Source organism: Thamnophis elegans, chromosome Z (assembly GCF_009769535.1).
Source record: "Thamnophis elegans isolate rThaEle1 chromosome Z, rThaEle1.pri, whole genome shotgun sequence".
Lineage (NCBI taxonomy): Eukaryota > Metazoa > Chordata > Lepidosauria > Squamata > Colubridae > Thamnophis > Thamnophis elegans.
This window is the reverse complement of record NC_045558.1, coordinates 29,977,950-29,983,949: the sequence shown is the minus strand read 5'-3', so window position 1 is coordinate 29,983,949 and position 6,000 is coordinate 29,977,950.

The window sequence follows — 6,000 nt, the reverse complement described above, 5'->3', positions numbered from 1 at the left end:
GTGGATGGTGAATTCATCCTTGTTGAAGGGAGTGTTTCCAGCTTTCTTTAAAGAGGCACTAGTGTGCTCCTTACTGAAAAAGACATTGCTGGATCCTACTATGTTGGACATTTTTTGCCCAATCTCCCATGGACCCTCCTAGGAAAGGTGACTTACCTAATCATCTGGGAATGGTTTGATTCTGTTGGATGTCAGGAAGTAGTTAGGATCCTGCACACTGCAAACACAATCATCTACATATTAGATCCATGACCTCTCCTGACTGACTAAAGCTGCCCCAGAGGTGGCAGGAAGGGTGAGAAGTTGATGGTGTTGCAACTCCAGAGGACCCTCATGGCAAAAAACTATCTGGAGTCTGGACTCTTTTCGGTCAGGTTTCAGGCTTTGACATCAGACCAAAATCGCATTGATCATGCTCATAGAAGATCTCTGGCAGCAGTGGGATGTGCTACATCCATATTTATTCTCCTTAACCTTTCAGAGGCTTTTGATACCATTGACCATAGTATTTTTGGGGCCAACTTAGAGAGTTGGGGGTTGGCAGCACATTTTTGTGCTGTTTCACTTCTTTCCTCCAAGGCTGGACTCAATTGGGAATGAGAGGTCCAACTTGCAGCCACTTCTCTGTGGGGTGCCAACGGGTGCTCTCTCTTTTTAACATCCTCACAAAAGTGCTGAAGAAATCATCCATTATTGTGGGATGTGCTGATGCTGATGATACTCAGCTATATATATCCATCCCAGGTGAAGTGAGTAATGCAGTGGGCATTCTTTCACAGTGCCAGGAAGCTTTGGGATTTGGGTGGAAAACAACACACTTCAACTGAACCCTGGTAAGATAGAGTGGCTGTGGATTGGCCCCGCTGTATCCAGTAGTTTATCATCTTCAGTTCTGGATGGATTGCACTACTCCAGACAAACCTGGTGCTAGCTTGGGGGTCCTTGTGGACTCTTGGCTCTTACTTGAAGAACAAAGGGCAGTCATACGCAGGAGAGCCTTTTATCAATTTCATATTGTGCAGCAGTTACGTCCCCTCCTCAACCAGAACGTTCTCCATTTGGTCACTCATGCCCTGGTAATCTTCTGTTTAAACTATTGCATTGTGCTCTACATCAGATTATCCTTGAAAAATATTTGGAAGTTTCAGCTGGTGCAGCTGCATGAGCCATATTGGATGGTCCAAAGAAGAGCAGATATAACTTCTTTGATCTGTGAACTGCACTGGTGCCAGTTTGCTTCTGGGTCCAATTTAAAAGGTTAGTTATCACCTATAAATGTCTACACATCATAGGGCTAGGCTATCTAAGGAATTGGCTTCTCCCCATTACATCATTACATCACTTGATCAGGCAGGGAAGGTGTGCTATAGATCCTGTCAATCAAAGAATTTTGACTGGCAGTGGTCTAGGAAATTAGTCCTCTCTGCCATTTCCCTAGAATTATGGAATATCTTGTCCCCAAATGTGATGTGTGCCCCTACTCTCCTGGCCTTCTGCAAAGGGATTGAAACTTAGTTGTGCAGCCTTGCATGGAGGGCACATATGCAATCATGAAACTGTGGGGCTAGCTGGCCCATGAGAACTGCCCCCCCCCTCTATATTAACTATTGTTAATATTGCTTGGAAATTTTTACCTTTTTGAAATTTTGTTATGTTTTATAATTTTTTTAAAATCTTAAATTTATTTTAATATTTTAATGTTAATTTTACACGTTGTTTATATAATGATTACATTGTAAAGCCCTCTCTGAGGGAGATGGGTGGTTATGAAACAGGTAATATAATCAAATAAATATAACCAATTTTCCTTACCACAATATTGTCAAGTGGGTTGGACTGAGAAAAGGGACAGAGCCAAAGTCATCCAACTGGCTTTCATGGCTAAGACGGGACTTGAAATCACAGTGGCCTGCTTTCTAACCTGGTGCCTTAACCACTGGACCAAACTGGCTGATCAAGTTAACTGGTTAAAATTATCTATCTGGTGTGCCAATTGCATCCATTCCTGAATTGGGAAGCCTTACTGACAGTCATCTTCTGTTTGAATTACTGTAAGGTGATCTACATGGGGCTGCCCTTGAAGGCCCTCTGGAAACTTCAATTAGTCTAGAATATAGTGAATACACAGTTTTGGGTGCCCCACAGTTCACCCAATAACACCTCCTGTCAGAGCTGCACTGGGCTTCCAGTTGCTTTCTGGGTGCAATTCAAAGTGTTGGTTACCATTTTTAAATCCCTATATGTCACAGGACCATCTCTGCTTGAGGATATCTTCCATCCCACTAGGTTACAGGTCTCCTTCCTTTTAAATGTTGCCATTTTATGGGATCTCGAAGTTATGCTTTCGCTGTGGCTCCCCCAGACCTTTGGAACACCTTCTCACCAGAGACCAATGGGACCTCTGCCTTTCAGACTTCCAGAAGGTTATGAAGATCTGACTTTTCCCCTAAGAATTTAACCAGCATGAAGGGGTTGAGTGATGATGTTTTGGTGCCTAGAGTTATTGTATGAAATAGGCAGCCATATAAATTGGGTAAATAAATAAAAAATAAACAAATAATGATTACACACAAAGTCACACAAAGAGACTGTAGGATTTATTAATGCAACACTGGGTAAAAGGGATTTAAATTTTTGCCAGATTCTCTAGTTAAGAGAAGACTCCTGGAGAAAGAAAATCATTTTAACAGGAACAGAGGACAATAAATAGAAAATCACCACATTATTTGCTCAAGCATTAGGATCAGTTGTTACATAAATGATATTACTTGCCCAAGAAAGGCATGCTAAGTATTTGATGAAGCAAAGCCTGTTAGAACTGTAAATAAAACCTATCTACTGAAGTCCAGGGTGCGGATGAGTCAGTTACAAAAACAGGTAGCAACCATGTCAGGAATATAATTGTTATGCCATGCCATCGCTCTGGAAGAAAATGCTTCAGGTGTTTAAGTGTGCTTTTGCTTTCAATTTAAGTTCTACCTGCCATGCTAGACCAAAAAACAGTATGCAATCTCTTACGTTTCATAAGCAAAAGGAGATGAAAAAGAAAATTTCAGACACATCCTGAATGGATTGAAAACTTAAAGAACGTGAACATAGTATTAGAAAACAACCAGTTTCAATGAAGCAAGCTGCACTAGTATTAGCTTAAAAGGAAAAGAAGGGGAGAGGAGAAAACACAAACATCAGAAAGGCTGTCCTACTGCTTTTTTTGCTTTCCTTGAAATTCTTTAGATATCCTTGCCTGAGTCGGAGCTAATTGTTCCAAAACATTTCTCTGAAGAAACCCTGAACACATGAGATACTAAGCTAGGATGAATCTGGGCAAAAACAAAATTGTTGCTCTTCTTCAGTCACTAGATCGTGTCCAACTCTTCACATCTACAAAATAAAAAAGTACCATAGTTGGATTTAATTTTATAGCTAATTTTAAATCAAATTAATAAAAAAACAGTTATTAGCATTTAATAATTTCGTCTAACATACAAAACTGTCCCTTGAGTTGTCTCCATATAATTACATCCATGAAATTTGTTTGCCAAAGTTATTGAAACTAATTGTCATTAAAACACCTACTTCTGTTTTTTTTTTTTTAAAAAAAAACATTCTAGCATCATTTTAGTGTTACATTAAAAATTACAATTTGAAGAAAGAGGTGTATGGAGAGTGGAAGAAGTATATTGGGTTTCTATTTTCTGGGGTATTGTTGACAAGAGGAATTGCTGCAATTATTGTTTAATACTGTATAGTGTTGGCTATGCACAGTATACATGTGAGTGTATGAAAATGAAAAAATAAAAAAGATTACTCATTAAAAAAATTGCAATTTGGTATCCCATTTTGGACGTGCTCTGCCAGTCTTCCTTCCAAATTGACATCTGTTTTTCCCATTACCTGGCATTCCCTCAAGACTTATTAATAGCTTTCAAATAAAGGATTAAGACTACAGAAAGTCCTCAATTTACAATCACAATTGAGCTCAGAATGTAAAGTGAGAAATTTGTTGAGTAAGTTTTGCCCCGTTTTACAACCTTTCTTGTCAGAGCTGTTAAGTTAATCATTCCAGTTGTTAAGTTAGTAACACGATTGTTAAGTAAATTTCCCTCATTGACTTTGTCAGGTGGTCACAAAAGGTGATCATGCGATCCTGGGACATTGCAACTGTGAGAAATATGAGTCACTTGCCAAGCATCTCAATTTTGATCAGGCGATTCTGGGGATATAGCTATGGTTGTCAGTGTGAAAAATGCTCATAATTTGCTTTTTTGTAACTTTGAACGTTCACTAAGTGAACTATTGTAAGTCGAGGACTACTGTAGCTGTTACAGCCACTCATTTTGCTGAAATGAATAGGCAACAGCATTTTTATGGTAAAAAGAAATATTCCATTTCTTCATCTATTGGATCACTGGTCCCACATTTAGTTAAATAAAGGAAGATAACAGTTTTAATACTACCATTCATCTTTTATTTGTATCCCACTTTTATTACTTTTACCAATAACTCAAGGCAGCAAACATATCTAATACACCTTCCTACTATTGTATCCACAACAACAAACCTGTGAAGTGATTTGGGCTGAGCAAGAGTGACTGGCCTAAGATCACCCAGCTGTCTTTCATGGCTGAAGTGGGCTAGAACTTAAGTCTCCTGATTTCTATCCTCATGCCTTAGCCCTGGACTTTTAAACAGAGGGCTTGAAAATTGCTCACAAGATTTCAGTGGGTTAGCTATTCAGCGTTGATAAAATTATGCAGCCAACAATCTTTTTCTCCTTTTTGCTGACTGGAAAATTACTCTTTTTTTTCCCCACCAGCTTCTACTGTTTTTATAATGGTAAGCTCAGAGTACATTCAAATTACATCATTATGAATCCAAAAGCATAGACACTGTACCTCCAGGTTATTAAAGAGATAATAGCTTATTCTCACTTATGCTCAAATTATAGCATTTTTCTTTTTGATAAAACAGAAGAACTTTGAAATTTATTCAAGAACTGTATATACAAATAGCAAATTCATTTTAATTGTAGACCGTGATACAGTTGAAATAGCAGTCTTACGCGAAAAGGTAGTAACCAGCACATTCAAAAAGAATTTTTTTTAACTTTTTTAAAACAGAGAAAGTACAAACCAGCCCAATTAGGACAAAGAATTATTGCAGAGTGTTTGGAGCTATTTTACAACTTTCTTGACATAGTTAAGTGAATCATTACAGTTGTTAAAATTAGTAGTACAGTTGTTAACTAAATTGGCTTCTTCATTGACTTTGCTTATCAGGTCATTAAAGGTGATCACATGACCCGGAACACTATAACCATCATATATATATATATATGAGTCAGTTGCCAAGCCTCTGAATTTTGATCACATGATCATGGAGAAGTTGCAACAGTCGTTAAGTGTTGAAAAGGTCACTTTTTTCACTGATGTTGTAGTTTTTAATTGTTACTAAATAAACTCCTGTAAATTGAGAATTATGCTAACAAGTTTTTGCCCGGTGGATTTTTATAATATGTTGTAATTTATGAAAAGACATCCACACCCACAAAAAAGATACAGGAAATAAGTAATGTAATTCATTCCTTGAAATGATTGACATAATTTATGACAACCTAGGTCAAAGGCATCCAATGGACCAGTGGTTCCCAATGTGGGGCGCACGGGGAGGCAATTTGATTTTTAATGGGAGCAATTTGAACCTTGTTTAAACCAAGTTAATGGCCTTTTGGGCTTCCTCCACTTGAGTAGTTCACTTTTGGAGTGAAGTAAGAATTATATGTCACAGGGGGAGCATCGGGATTTTAGAGATGCTTAGGTAGGGCATGGCCAAAAAAAGGCTGGAAACCACTGTTGTTGACAATATACACACATCCTTGTGTGTGTATATACCGAGGATATGAGAAGTCCAAAGTGTAGCTATGCATGTGGGGAAAAGCACTTCTTTACTAGTTCTAAACCTCTTGTGTGAAACTTTGGAGGATAGGGGATCATTTTCTTT